This window comes from Ambystoma mexicanum, chromosome 11 (assembly GCF_040938575.1).
Source record: "Ambystoma mexicanum isolate Mex_15411 chromosome 11, UKY_AmexF1_1, whole genome shotgun sequence".
Taxonomy (NCBI): Eukaryota; Metazoa; Chordata; class Amphibia; order Caudata; family Ambystomatidae; genus Ambystoma; species Ambystoma mexicanum.
The window spans coordinates 1,075,502,470-1,075,518,955 of NC_090934.1; the positions used below are offsets into that span (position 1 = coordinate 1,075,502,470).

At 45.1% G+C, this 16,486-nt stretch overlaps 1 protein-coding gene across 2 annotated transcripts in view; it reads right to left on the reverse strand.

Annotated features, from left to right (window-relative positions):
* Window positions 1–16,486, reverse strand: part of LOC138504114 (synaptotagmin-7-like) — a 560,413-nt gene that overhangs the window by 126,171 nt on the left and 417,756 nt on the right. The gene's annotated exons all lie outside the window — the stretch shown is intronic.

Consider the following 16,486-nt stretch of genomic DNA (forward strand, 5'->3'; position numbering starts at 1 on the left):
CTATGGTGCAAACTGTACAGCCCTGCAGGCATGTGCCACTATGCACAGAAAGGAAAACACCACTACAGTCTCCATGCAAACTGAACCACTGACACCTCCCTAGGGGGGCAACGTTGGTGGGCAAAAGAAAAGTTCTCTCTCATTGTATTTATATAAGATTTAAACCAACGTATATTGGAGTAAGCATGAAGGTGTGTTGTTGTAGGGTAATATTTCTTCTTTATAGTAGTACTGATATTTGTTGGTTGTGTGTTTGTTTTATGAGTTTTAGTTCTCAAAGGTCCAGCTTTGAAGGAAGAATGCGGTTTCGGGACTACTTATCATGTACCACCTTTCAATCTTGGTTGCCATGTTCTGATGTGTAATCTGCAATGGAACCACGTCTTTGGATCGGATGTATTGCTTGTTTTTGTATGTTTTAATCCTATTTTGCAGGTAGAGTGGTGTGTCATTGTTTACTTTTTTTGGTGTACTGCAACTGCTGCTATGAATTTTGTTCTTGATTTCCGCTTTTCACCAATCACGTTTTTTTAATTATGGAGATAATGTGGGAACATATGGGGGTCACATGCCCCACTTCGTGTGTGCTGTTTTTGGTACTTTACATCTGCATGATTAGCGTTTTGAGCAATCAGAGGTAGATGATGTTTCCATAATAATCCTATACTCGACTCGGTCTCTGCACCTACTATCGCACCTAACGTTTTTGCTCATGAAAGAAGTAGAGATTGCTGCCTTAGAGCTGCCTGTGAGGATATATTTGCTTTTCATCAAGTCACAAAGAGCATGTCTTCACCTGTACTTGTTGGACTACATGAAAGATGACACCACAGCTGGCACAATGTCCCTCATTTTCCAACATCCTGCAGCACAAAATAGGTGTGAAAAGCAGGCGTAAAGGTGCCTGGTTTAACACTTATTTTTGCACTACAAGGGACGTTGTTGGTTTGGGCAGGGCAATAAGGGGCATGGAACAGAAGCCAGTTTCTGCCTCCCCTTCCTGTTCTGCCTACTGTTAAGACAGATTTCTGAGCTCTGACTTGGTGGGCAGAGGTTCAGAAGGCCAGCCTAGTTTCTTGGAACAGGGTAACCTCTGGACAAGCCAGACCAATCAAGGTGGCTATGGCAGGCAGTCAAGACTAAGTTTCAGGAGGGGCGAGAGTGACTGAAAGACCTCAATGAGCACACAGAGAAAGGAACCTTACAAATTACTCCCAAACAGGTGTATATATCAAAAATATAAACACGTTTATTACAAGGCCTTTGTAACACAACACACAGTAAAAGAATCACAGCAATACTATCAAACCAACACAACACAATCAATACAAGATATATACAAGACCATTGGGGTCTAAAGGGTTAAAGGCACAAAATATGTTCACAACCTAGAGGTGAGGGAAAATAGGCTGTGCAGATAGTCTTTAGTCCCCTTCAACACCAAACAAACACCTAAACTAAGAGGCAGTCCAAACCCTAAGAAGAGAGGAGCCTTATGCTCAATAGTACATGCAGTGCAGGCGCACAGGGTTGTTCCAATGGGCAAAACGGGGTCTCTTGAGGGGCCTCTAGCAGCTCAGGAAGGTGGGTGAGGTGATGAAGAATAGATTCCCACTATTTGAGGAGGGCCTCCACTTGAAGGCAGAGGTGATTCCAAGGTTCAGGAATAGTTTGCACTAGCAGCGGAAAGGAGAAGGACCCCCAGGGGCCACTTGTACGTAATGATGGATGGAGGCGCTAGGGGCCACCGGTTAGAGTTAGGATTACTCACCGGCCCCAGGCGCACTCCAGACCAAACTTTGCCAGTCGAGTCCACTTCAGTCGCAGGTTCTACTGCAGTTATATGACGGCTCTTTGGCTTTCAGTTCTGAAGATACAGTGAAGATTCCCAAACGGGACAGTGGCGATTTCACTGCTCCTGATGGATGGATTTGGCCAGTTTCACTACAGCAGGCTTCGGGGGAAAGAGGGTCACAAATGCAACGCACCTGCAAAGATCATTACCACAGTGGGGCAACACGGTAACAGCGTTTACTCTGGTCATGGCACACTCGTCTCACTTCAGACCTCGGAACGCCAAGTGTACACATTTCGGTGTGAGGGTGCCGTGGATGGAGAGCTAGCAGTATACCAAGTTTCGAGGGCCTCCTCAAAACGACGGCAGACAGAGCAAAGGACCCTGGGCAGCCCACTGGTTGGCCCAGGGACACTTCAAAGAAGGCTTACTTGCAGATTTTGTTGAAGGTGCCGAGAATAGTTGGTCCCAGTATTCTAATGGGTCGAAGCGTCTTCGCAGACCTTCGAGGACGACCAGATGCAGAGGGGTCCCACGGGACGACAGCATGCTCAGGGTGCCAAACCTTCCAGCAGTTCACCAGCGGTTCCTCGACTCGGCTTCTTAGTTTCAGGATACTTAGATCCTATCCTTCGTTCAGTGAGAACTCCAGAGATCGACATGGTATGGGTGTTTTCAGCCTCCTCTTATCCAAAGTTCCCTTGGCGCCAAAATAGAGAGGACCCAGTGGGAGATCTGCTCACAAACACACACTCCATCCGTGGACCAATCATGGACCACAGTGGTCCCAGGCATTCACAGCACTCCAGACTCTCTGGCACCCAGGATTTGTATTGGGGACAGACACCCCAGCCCACATCCTGGAGGCACCCACACAAGACATGCAGAAGCCAGCGAAAGCTTGGTGTTTCGTGGAAAACTACATGACCAAATAAAGACTGACCCGGGCCGGCTGGACCTGGGGAAGGCAAACTGGCAAGATGGCCAAAGAACAGGACAAAGAACCTTGTGGCATGGCCATCTTGGAGCCAGGCCACCTATTCGTGCCTATTTGTGCCAAACATGGTTAACACGGTTTAAATGCTGTACTTCTCTGCAAAGTCAGACTAGGGGCCTCAATACGACCCTGGCAGAATGGGTTAACGGGTGTCGCAAATGGATGCGGACCCGTTAAACCCATTCTGCCTGATTATGAGGTCCCCTCGCGGGACCAGGTAAGGACGCCTGGTAAAACCAGGCCTCCTTACCGGGTCCCGCGAGGGGACCAGGGAGCTAACAACGGGCCGGTCGTAATCGGCCCATTGTTAGCTCCCTGCACCCATTCCCATTGAGCCCTATGGGGGCTCGAATTGGAATGGGGAAGGTCCGGGCCCGGGTTCCCAGGGAAATTACCAAGCCCTCCAAACTTAGAATGGCCCGGTAATTCCCCATTCAGGGAACCCGTACCCGGTTTTGGAGGCAGCCATGCCGCCAATAGCGGCATGGCTGCTGCCAAAGTAGTAATGAGGCCCTAGGTGTTTAAACAGCAGCAAAAAGTTTGGGGGTGTACAACTGGAGGGAAATTTACATATAAAATGAAATCTTTCCTAACACCTACTAAAATTGAACAGTTTTCTGCCAGCCTGTGATTTTCCATGCTGGTGGAAAACCTTTGGCCTCCTATGGAATCTGCCAGGATTTAGCACCTGCTGATAGCTAGTGGATTCCATATGAATCTACTGAAAATGCATTTCTTTGGAGTGCAAAGTGCAAGGAAACGATGTAAACCCGGGTCTGCCAGATTGTAGATGTATTTTTGAGATTTCATAGACTGCAGTGCATCACTCATGTTTTTTGCGGGCGTAATATTAATGCAAGGTGTAAAAGCCTGATGTAAGGCTTTTATGCCCTCATTATCCTAACGCCCCATTTTCATTCCTTTGTATGGCGGAGAGGAGGGGTGGAACACAATTAGCGTTTCCCACTCCACACTATCTCTCCGCCATACAAATACTCCAGCATCTGCACCGGCATGGAATTTCATGCCTGCGCAGATGCTGGGGGTCCCACCAGCATAAAGCAGGCTGTTCCCATAGGGATGCATTGTACAAGTCCGGCAGAGAGCGTGTAAAATATCAATTAAACAATTTCAATTGGGAACACTGCTTACCATAACGCACACAGTAAGCAGTTTTCCCAGTTGAAATTAAACCCTCCCCGACATGGGAGCATGGCAAGCGGTGGTCAGACACAAAAGGCACCAGCACCGTTATTAATGGTGCCGGTGTTTCCCTCGTCCCCATTCCATTGAGTCCTATGGGACTCAAATGGGAAAGGGAATTTACATTTGTCCGGCGCCTGATTTACAGGAACACTGGGGTCATAATCCCCCAGTGTTTACGTGGAGCCAGGCGCCGGAAAAATGCATGAGTCCGGCGGCAGCCTGCTGATTTTACAGACAAGGCTACATAATATTTGTTATTAGCACCATCTTTACCATCTTTACAGATAAGTGGAATATCAGCCACTTTTATTCACTAAAACACGTGAAAACTTCCAACAAAACAATCAGTGAGTACAAATATTACCAACAAAAAGTAGGAAACAACGGAAACATAGGCACCTGCCGCCAACTTCCACCCACGGAAACATAGGCACCTGCTGCCAACTTCCACCCACACAGCTCCATGGATATGTCCATATCAGTGTCAGAAGCAGAACAGTGCCACGTGAAGGAGCTCCAACATTATTAATGCCTGATCTCAAACGGAATTGTAAGTTAAAATGAATCTTTTAAATTGTGTTAATTACATGGTGCAAAAGAAGTATGGATTACAAAAGGTTATCAGTTTTAGAGTTAACATATATTTTTACTCACATAAAAACACTGCCATTGGGAATAGGAATGTCCTTTTCACTCCCTAAAAAGGACTATAATCCTGATTTAAAAAATAAATAGGGAGTAACCTACTCTCACTTCAAAATCTCTGCACTTCCCCAAAAGGCCTGTCTCTGCCCTTTTTGATTCAGAATGCAGAGTAACAAAACACATCACTGTCCATTGTTCCTCGATAAAGGGTCCCCCGTGCCAAGCGGAGCAGCCGTGGGACTGATGTGTATTTCCAACAGGTTGAAGTGTTAGAGGGGTACTGTTTCTTGCCTGCACACACAAGATCAGAAAGAACATTTTTTTCATCCTGAAGGAAGGAGAGAATTCTGCCATGGTGTGCCATGGAAGCATCCAAAGTATGATGTGAGTGACCAAATGGGAGCCTCTGAATGGCCAGGTTTTCAGTTTTTTCCAGAATTGGAGCAGGGATTAAGTTTGATTGGTGTGGTGCGGGAGATCGTTCCACAATGTGATAACAGCAAAGGAGAACCTTCCATCTTCTTGACTGAGATGTCTGGAGAATGTACAGTATCTGATCACATGATCAGAGCGAAGTCTTTGGTGGGATGAAAACATGGAATCTTTGATTTCAGATATTTGGGAGCTGTGCTAGGCAGGCACTTGAAGAGCAGCTACAACACTTTGATGCTGTCAGGGGCAGATTATTGAGCACTTGATCTTGAATCGTGCCCTCTTAGGCGTAGAACATAAACCTCAAGTTTGAAAGATTACCCCCTCTGTACCGCACATATGGGTAAGAGAACCCAAAGGAACCCACAAGAGAATGAAATGTTTACACAGAATGCACAAGGAACCTGCAGCAAGTACAGGAAGCACACAAGTTAAGAAATACAATCAGGCTGAATCCCAGCAATACATAAGGGATTGCCACTTTTGTGGTATGAATGACCAGCGAGGTATGTTGAAAAGACTTTGAAAGTGTCAAGAACTAAAGGATACATTGATGAAATCCATGATGGAAGCCAATATAATGTCCTGCATCTGGCAGAAAGAGCAGAAGGGCAGAGTTTGTATGATTCTTTTGCAGGTTTTGGGCTTTTGATTTGAGGATTGATGTTTACATGGTGCATGATAATGAAGGTGTAATGGAGGTGCCAAAATGAAGATAAGGTACCAACAACTGAATGCAGTAGGGGGCAATCCCCCTCCACTTAAAGCTAGGCAGATATATTTGTATGGAATTATTTAGTATGGTAAATGTGTGAAAATGGAACTCATAGGGTTAAAAGGCATTAGTATTTTAAAGGGTGTTATGTGTACAAGGTCGAAAATGCTTTTATCATGGTTTAGTAAGTAGGCAAGGTAGAGAATGCATAGTATAAAAATTGAGTAGGAAAATTATATGTTTTTTCCTATACCCAGACAGAAAAGAACTCTGCCATTTATGTAGCCAGCAATACCTTTAACTGACAATGCCTTTATACAAGTAAAATAATGTATTTGACTCGCTACAGACAGTGGCAGCATAAGTCAGCCCAGAGTTGAACAATTCAAGGTTGCAGTGCCCTATGAAAAAACAGATAAGTACTCTGAAAGCAGACAGTTAATTGGGTTATGTCTGAAAATTTAGCCACGGGAAACAGCTGCATGACCATATTTGGGGTAGAGTGGCTGGTAAAATCCTAGGATGGGTGCCAGAATGTATTTTATTTTGAAGGTTTAAACAGATAAGCAATAATTGCCTTGTGCACGAGTATGTTCAACGAAGAGTTTTGCCTGGACATGTTTAGAAAAGGTGGGGGTTTGAATCCTCTTTCTCTGACAGATATAAAAGGAAGCTCTGTTTTCAGCTGGCAGAGGGGGTTTGTGTGCTTGACAACTATGCTGTTTGAGTCAGTCTGCTGTGAATAAAATCTGAGGCCTTTTGTGAACCTGACTCTGTCTCCCTGCCTGCTGCTTGAATTGCTTTTGCTGAAATGCCAGAGGGTCCCAGAGGGTAACAGAGAGCTCTAGAAGAGCAACAGAGGGACCCAGAATGTCCAGGAGAGCCCGATAGGATGGAAGAGGTGAAGAAAAGCACGATCGAGGTCTTAGCCCCTCGTCTTCATATGGCGAGCCGAATCAGAACGGATAGGATGATGAACAGAATGATCAGATTACTGAACAGAGTACATCTCTTCAAGCTGAAAATAACCTGGACAGTCAAGACTAAGAGACTAAGGTGAGCCATACTGTTTTGCCCAAGATTAGAGTGGAGTAAAGGGTATAGAAAATAACACAGGGATGGGGCAGACTGCAGTTGCCCTAGCCAATAGGAAAGAAGGGACAGGGACACAGGGAGGGAGAACAGTATGTCAGAAAGGGGAATATATATATATATATATTTGTGGTAACTTTTCAGGGAAAAACAACAACGGCAGTCCAGTTTTGGGAAAAAAAAATTAATAAATTAACAGCATTTAAAAAAAATCACAAGAGTAAAATATTCATGGGGGACCCCAGCAAAAGGTAACTGAGGGAGGTGGGATATGAACAAAAAATAACATCAGAATAAGAGCATAATGTGTATATATAAGGAAAGAAAAATATTGACTCAAGGTACCCGAGCAATAGAGAGAGATACCAGGAGGATACCTGAGAAGAGAGAGATACCAGGAAGATACATGAGGAGAGGTGATAATGGGTGAAGACGCCATGAGAGAGAGAGGATACGTCCATTTGCCTAGCGTTTAAAGACGGCTGGATGGAGTTTTTGCACCCAGAACCCACTTAATAGGGTGATTAGGAGACCAAGAGAATTTAAAGATTCCTTGAAAGGGTGAACTTGCGTTTTGTAAAGAAACGCACATATATAGGGGTAGGAGTGTACCTTCAGAGGCAGGTGACACTAGGAAGTGCACTTAGCCGGCCAGAGTCTGTCTGATTTTTTGTCACATGTCATGTTATGTTGTGTGTCTAATTGTCATATGTTATGGCTGTTCATTTGTTTCATTTTATGGTGTAACTGTCTGTGTGCACTGTAAAACATTGGAAATAATATAACATTATATTTTCAAGCTAATAGAAAGAATTGGCGTTCAGTCAAAGTTTTGAAAATGCCAAAAAATAACAATAATGTAGATGATTAGATGCTATGACTTAAGGCACACAAATTTCTGCTGATTTCACCTCAGAAAAGTCAAACAGTACTGAGATAAGTGTAAAAAGCTTTTGCACTTGTAACCATAAAAAAAAGTTCAAACTAGCAACTATGGAGTTACAATTGTGATTTCCTAGTACTAGACAAGTTAACGAATGGATCGCGCTAAGTACGGTAGAGTTTCGCATTTAAAGGACTGAGTTACAGCTATTTATAGGAGTGCTGTTGTCACACGCGAGGAAAGGAAAGCATTGTGCAGAATTATTTTTTAACTGTGAAGGGTAGAAAAGTCCAGTTCAAATTATAATAATTTATGACTTAAGAAATGAACTGTGAGCCTGTGAGGTGCGTAAGATAATTGGATTTTAGATAAGAAATGAGTGAATGATTCTCAAGGCAAAATCAGAGCCTGGTGAAATGCTAGTCAAGGTTTTATTTGCGTTTTAATTGGGAAAAGTGTTTACAAGGATGTCTCGCTGAAGTGAAACAAGCTGTGTTTTTTTTGTTGGAATTTTCTGTTTGGGGCTTCCGTGCTGCGGTTTAAAAGATAGTTTTTTTTTATATTTCAATTTAGCTTGCATTTGTGAGATGACAGAAACATAAGTATATTTTGTTTAGCATGAAAAATAAAGTCAGAGCAGCTGCTTGAAAACACACAATTGAGAATTAATAGTTTAGCAGGATGCAACTAAAGTAACACACGAGAAAAGAAAAATGGTTTCATTTACCGAGAAGCAAGGTTAAAGATGACCCATGAGAGCGAATATGGTGATTCAACAAGAAAGGAATGCGTGATAGCTGTTCTTTGAGATAACACTGCCGAGCTAAGAATCGCTCCATGAAATGCAAAATTATGCGTTTAACAAGGCCATATTTATCACATACAAACAAGAGCAGTAAAAGACAGGCTTTATTTTATTAAAAACAATGGGCCTCATTACATGGTAGGCGGTAAACCATGGTGCTACTAGCACCATGGTTGCCGCCGGTACCATACCGGTACCACCATGGAGGAAAGGGGAATTACCACCCCATTCCAAGGTTGGCGGGGCGGTAATTCCCCCTTTCTCCATGGCCCTTCCCCATTCCCATTTTATGCCCCATGGGGCATAATGGGAATGGGGAAGGAGCTAATTACGGTACCGCAAATTGTGGTACCATAATTAGCACCAAGGTCCCTTTGCGGGTCCCAACTTTAACGGCTGGTCTACACCAGCCGTTAAGGTCCGGTCCCGCAAAGGGACCTCGTAGTAAGGCGGTAATGGTTAACGGTCACCGGTACCCTTACGGTGACCGTTAACCCTTACCGCCTTCCGTGTAATGAGGCCCAATGTGTCAAATACAGATTACAGATGCGAAGGGCATTGTTGCACATTATGGAACAAATGCCCACACTTGGAAGTGGAAGCATTTATGAGTGCAGTTGCAGTTTACCCATTTAGTAACCCAGCGGTAAGGGGATACTTATTTAGTAATCTAGTAAATAAGCAAGCGAGTTGTGTTTTTTATGTTGTATCTATTTTGAAACAAGTGCATTACATACTACATGAATTTGTTGCAGATGATGAGTAAGTGAGCTTACATGCAGGCTCAGCAATAAGCAAACACAGGATACACAGAGGCACCTGGGAATAAAAGGTGTCAACCAAAAAATAAGAAATATTTTTGAAAAGCAGAAAACTTAATGTGTTACACAGTGGGACAGCCCCAGAGGCTGATCAGATTTTTTTAGAAGACTTAAATGGCACTAGGGTTTTGGAATGCAAGGAGAAATATGGCAAGAAAAAACGATGTTGGTCTAATGATAGACATTGGGACTGTGTATCCATGGAGGACAGACAGCTTTTAAGATTAGAGAGGTGGCAGTTTTGTGAGGAAAATGTGTCAGCTGTGGTGTGATTTCAATAGGCACCATTCAGTGGTATTTATTTAAACATGTAGGCGCACATCAGCCCAGGGGCATTTTGGCGCGAGTACAGAGGATGCAATGGTGCAGCTACAAGAACACATTAAACAAGAGAAGAATTAGCACATGGATGGCATTGCCGTAGCCAGCTTGGCTATTCATCATGATGAGAGGCTTGGTTGAACATGAATGTTTTCAGCATTTTTTGAGGAAAAGCAATGTAAGATTATTTCAATTCCTAGTACTAGTGGGAAGGCATTCCAATTTTTAGGCAGCCCCGGGAGCAGGCATCATGTCGCCTTAAGAAAACCCAGCAACCCCTGCTAGGGGCTGTCTGGGATCAGTCCTGGCGCCTATGGCACTAGGCTCATATGGGACATCAGTCCTGGCGCCATATGCGCCAGGCTCATAGGTGCACACTTACCTGATGCAGACCATGCTGCAAGAAGATCCAAGCCCATGCGAGGCCTGGAATGGACTACTTTACCTTAGGGACTATTTTGTTACTCGGATGTGGTCGGGGAGGAATACCTACCTACCTGGGACTACTTTGGTGGCTATTTATACCACGCCCGAAGAGCAGCTCACGCTTCGCGTTATTCTGCATCCAGCAGCGTAATGCTCACAGTGCCAGCAGCAGCATCCAGCCTTCTGCCACGCCTACCTCGAACCTGGAGCACCTAGAAAGAAGGAAAGAAGCTAAGGTTAGAACAAGAGTATTACCTGATTTCTTACCCGATTCCGGATTCATCTCATCTTCAAACCAGAGGAAAGACTTTGTTTTAAACGCGTCGCATCGCCAGCTGCAGCGCCGCGCCATACTCACCGTTCCACGCAGCATCTCTTCGATCCGGCGCTGTCTCCATCTTTACATCGCCGAATCCCGGCACCTAAGGGGGACAAGAAACAACAAGGTGAGCAGAGAGAATAGAGACAATCTCTTTAGCCGCCATATGCTTACCTGATTTTACCGCCGGAGGTATAATTCTTCAGCACGCCACATCTTCTGATGCCGCACCTGTAAAATAAGGAGAAAGCAGCAAGTTTAACCCTTGGCATTATTTACCGGACAGTTTTGGGTAACACAGACTTTTACCGGAACGCTTTCAGCTGTCAATCTTCTTATTGGGTCAAAGCTGCAAGATAAAAGAGGAATTGGACAGAAGTGAATTCCAGACATTTTGAACTCTTACGAACTATATACTTACGGCTCTTCGCCAGGACCTTTTGGAGTCAGGATTCGTCTACAACTCTTCCAATATCTTCAGGCCAGTGAAGTAACTGGTCATCAACGCGCCCCTGCGTGCTTCGCAGGATGGAGAGCTCATCCTTCAAGAATATAAGGTGAGATTGCTGAGAGGGCGCTTCAGAGGTGATTAGTGAGGAGGACAGTGGGGGTGCTATCACTTGAATCCACAAGTGGCTAAATCTACCTCTCCACTTGTAGGAGAATATTTCTACGGGCAAAGCAGACAAGATTAGGAGGGCAGATCCAGTCAGTCATCGCTGCACTACGCATCACGTGGGTGGAGACAGCAGCAGTCCGGGTCCGACCAACGCCCCTGTGGGAGCCAGGTGAGCTTAACAGAACGCAAAGCCTATCTACAAATACCCACCCGGGCGTTATGGAAACCTCAGAAACCGACCAACTGGCACAACTATTGGGGGAACTTAGGGCGGAAGTGCACTCCGCTCGCCAAGAGACTAATGCCCTCAGAAGAGAACTAATTGTATCGAAGGAGCACACAGATGATCTCGCTAGACAACTGCTGCAAACTCAAGATGGACAAGCACCCCTGCCTGGTTCCGGGGGAAACCCAGCTCCTGTGTTATCGAGTAACCCTGTGCAAATAAACCTACCAGGAAATATTCCATTAGCTCCACCCAAACACTTTGACGGAGATCCCAAAAGGTTTGCCGTGTTTATGAACCAATGCTGCTTGCACTTTTTATGCAGACCAGGAGCCTTCCCAAAAGATCAAGCCAAGGTAGCCTTTGTATTATCATATCTCAGCGGCAGTGCAGCTGATTGGTCAATTCCACTAGTTACTCAGGATGACACAATTCTTCAGGATTTTCAGGGCTTTCAAACGAGCATGGAAAGACTATTTGCCTGGCACTCCCAAGGACAGGCCCTGGATAACAAACTTTTGTCCCTACGACAGGGTAACCAGGATCTGCTAACCTATATCGCAACCTTCAATAGATTGATAGTGGAAACTGGATGGCCTGAGGAAAAACGAATTACATTGTTTCATTGTGGACTTCGGGGAGAACTTAAAGACGTCTTGACTCAAGTTGTGAACCCACCTCACGATTGCGCAGAATTTATAGACTTAGTGGTCCAGCTGGATCATCGACTCCAGAATAGAAAGGCTGATCGAGCTAAGCTCGAAAATCGGGTATTGGTTAAATCCAACGTTGCCCCCAAAGGAACAGATGCATCAGAACCTATGCAAATCGGGGGGGGGTCAAAGGACCCTTAAGTCAAAAGGAAAGGGAAAGAAGAAGACAGATGCAATTGTGTCTGTACTGTGGAACCTCAGGACATTTTCTACGGGATTGCCCAATAAAACCACCCGAGAAGGTGGTAGGAGTTGCTGATAAAAGTCCAAAAGAGCCTGATTCGGAAAACGACCACGCCCGACAAGCGTAGAGGTCCGCTTGCCGAGCTTAAAGAAGGACACTCAGACCTCGCATCTGATCATACCAATGGTCCTAATTGATCCTAGACAACCCTCACGTATGCACGCAGTAAGGGCATACATTGATAGTGGGGCCGTAGGGAACTATATGGACCACGAATTGGCTTCCAGGATGAATCTACCTCTCTGCCGAAAAACCACCTCAGATGTCATCACCAACTGAAATAGCCTCTGGGCCTGTAACTCATTCCACCGCAGAGATGACACTATTGGGTCAGGATGGGCATCGAGAGACTATTGTGTTTGTTCTAATCAAAGCCCCACAGTTCCAAATAATACTGGGGATACCTTGGTTGGAAACACATAATCCTTGTATTGATTGGCGAGAGAAGAGAATAACCTTCCCGGATTGTGCACAAACCTGTTACCTAAAGAAAAATCAGAACGCAGGCCTGGCCACAGTAACCACAGCAGTCATGCAACTACCTCCAGAATACCAAGAATTCCAGATTGTACGATTGTCAAATCGATCTCATACCCGGTGCACAACCCCCTTGTAGGAGGATCTATGCACTTATGGAACCTGAGAGCCTTCACCTACGACAATACTTAGACCAGTACCTCGCCAATGGCTTTATTCGCCCTTCCAAGTCTCCTGTATCCTCAGCTTTGTTCTTCGTGCCAAAAAAGGAAGGTGACCTTAGAACGTGCATAGACTACCGCGCACTAAATCAGATTACGGTAAAAAACCGATACCCATTGCCTCTGATCCCCGAACTACTAGACCAAGTAAAGGATGCTTGTATCTACACTAAGTTAGATCTCCGATGGGGCATATCATCTGGTACGTGTAAAGAAAGGCGACGAATGGAAGACGGCCTTTCGCACCAAGTACGGTTTATTCGAGTATCAGGTGATGCCCTTCGGGTTGTGCAATGCACCAGCAGCCTTCCAGTATTTTATGAACAATGTCTTTCGTGAACTCATTGACGTCTGTGTTGTCGTATACATAGACGATATCCTTGTGTACTCCTCCTCAGAATCAGACCATGTTAAGCACGTACGTGCAGTCCTTGAGAAACTACGCCAGCACAAGTTATATGCAAAATTGGAAAAATGTGTTTTTCATATTATGGAAGTTGAATTCCTTGGATTTATCTTGACTCCAAAAGGAGTCTGAATGGACTCACGAAAGGTGGACGCAATTCTCAAGTGGCCATCACCTAGTTCAGTTAAAGGGGTGCAAAGCATACTCGGATTTGCCAATTTCTACCGCAGATTCAATCCGGACTTCTCACATGTTGTACATCCCATCACAGCACTTTTGCGAAAGACCAAACGTTTCTTGTGGACCGAAGAGGCTCAAAAGGCCTTCCAAGAGCTGAAAGCGAAATTCTCGTCTGCGCCTGTCTTAAAGCATCCACGCCCAGAGCTTCCATACATAGTGGAAACAGATGCATCCAGTTTAGCCATGGGAGCTGTCCTGTCCCAGAAGGATCCTGAAACTGGTCAGCTTCACCCAGTGGCTTTTTGGTCCAGAAAGTTCTCGGCACCCGAGTTAAACTATGCGGTTACTGATAAAGAGTTATTAGCCATCAAATCCGCCTTAAGGCTTGGCGACACTATCTTCTCGGTGCCAGGCATACCATTACCGTAATAACTGATCACCGGAACTTGCAGTATCTAGAAACAGCCAAAGCCCAATCATCGCGCCAACTTCGATGGGCATTATTCTTTGCTGAATTCGATTTTGTGATCACTTATCGACCAGGCTGTAAAAATGGCAAGGCAGATGCCTTATCCCGAATAGGAATGGAAGAAGCATATGCGAACCCGGAGCCGGTGCCTATAATTTTTGAACAAAGAATTCTTGGCATAACTACTTTACAGACACTATAAGAAATTAATTTAAAAATCCAACAACTCTTCGATCCAGCAGCTCTGCAGGACTGGGTAAAGAAAGGCCCGGATTACTCAGTCATCAATGACCTACCCTACTATCAAGGACGACTATTTCTACCACACAAGGAATTACAGGAACTTGTCATCTCCAATTATCATGATTCCCTAATGGAAGGTCACCCAGGTATCGCAAAAACCGAAGCCAAAATTAATAGACAGTTCTGGTGGCCCACCTGGCGAAAAGATATTAAGTCATTTGTGATGTCTTGCGGCATTTGAAGAAAAAACCAGCTGGCCTTTTACAACCTTTGGATATTCCACCTACACCATGGCACACTTTACCTTTAGACTTTATTACTGATCTACCTCCATGTAATGGATTTAACACCATTCTAGTTATCGTGGATCTTTTTTCCAAGATGGCCCACTTTATTCCTTTGAAGGGATTACCTTCTGCTTCAGTCCTGGCCAAGGAGTTCCTCGAAAACATCATTCGAATCCACGGGTTTCCTTCTGTATTGGTTTCTGACCGAGGTAGTCAATTCATTTCACATTTTTGGAAGAAATTATGCCAATTGGCGAAAATCGACGTAAGGTTATCAACCAGTCACCATCCCCAGACCGATGGTCAGACGGAGAGGACCAACCAGACCCTTGAACAGTACCTTCGTTGCATGCTTCACCAGACCGAAAGTAATTGGAAAGATATTTTATGGATTTCCAAATATGCATACAATAACTCTGTACATTCAGGAAGTGGACAAAGTCCCTTTTATACCATATATGGACACCACCCTCGAACCTCAGAACTCGATTCGCCTCAGCACTTAGAAATGCCTGCAGTTAGTCATTTGCATTCCACTATTACACAAGCCTTCAAAGAAGCGACAGAACATTTGAAGCAAGCAAAAGAGAAATACAAGAAAAATGCTGATCTACATAGAAGTGAAACTCCACAGTACCAAATTGCAGATCAGGTTTGGCCAGCTACAAAACACATACCACTGAAAGGAACTCAGACTTTTAATCCTAGATATTTGGGACCTTACACCATTAAGGCCATTATCAACCCAGTGGCCGTCAAACGAGAATTACCCTCCAATATGCAAATTCATCCTGTTTTTCATGTTTCTCTTTTAAAACCAGTTCAACCAGGAACAAGATTAACCAAACCACCAGATCCTATCTTGATAGATGGAGAACCTGAATTCGAGGTGAAAAACATCCTGGACTCCAAGGTGGTTAAATCAAAACTTTTTAACTTAATCGATTGGAAAGGTTACGGGCCACAGGAAAGGTCATGGGAGCCTAGTGACCACTTTCATGCACCACGATTAGTGAAGAGATTCCATCAGGACTTCCCAGACAAACCAGGACCAAGAGGAGGAACGACTTTAGGAGGGGCCTTGAGGGGGAGTGCTGTCATGATGCATACCCCCGGGCATCCAGACCACATCCATCAGCCCCGGGAGCAGGCATCATGTCACCTTGAGAAAACCCAGCAACCCCTGCTAGGGGCTGTCTGGGTTCAGTCCTGGCGCCTATGGCGCCAGGCTCATATGGGACATCAGTCCTGGCGCCTATGGCGCCAGGTTCATAGGTGCACACTTACCTGATGCAGACCATGCTGCAAGAAGATCCAAGCCCATGTGAGGCCTGGAATGGACTACTTTACCTTAGGGACCATTTTGGTTCTCTGGTGTGGTCGGGGAGGAATACCTACCTACCTGGGACTACTTTGGAGGCTATTTAAACCACGCCCGAAGAGCAGCACACGCTTCGCGTTATTCTGCATCCAGCAGCGTAACGCTCACCGTGCCAGCAGCAGCATCTAGCCTTCTGCCACACCCGCTTCGAACCTGGAGCACCTAGAAAGAAGGAAAGAAGCTAAGGTTAGAACAAGAGTATTACCTGATTTCTTACCTGATTCCGGATTCATCGCATCTTCAAACCAGAGGAAAGACTTTGTTTTAAACGCGTCGCATCGCCAGCTGCAGCGCCGCGCCATACTCACCGTTCCACGCAGCATCTCTTCGATCCGGCGCTGTCTCCATCTTTACATCGCTGAATCCCGGCACCTAAGGGGGACAAGAAACAACAAGGTGAGCAAAGAAAACAGACAGAGACAATCTCTTTAGCCGCCATATGCTTACCTGATTTTACCGCTGGAGGTATAATTCTTCAGCACGCCACATCTTCTAATGCCGCACCTGTAAGATAAGGAGAAAGCAGCAAGTTTAACCCTTGGCATTATTTACCGGACAGTTTT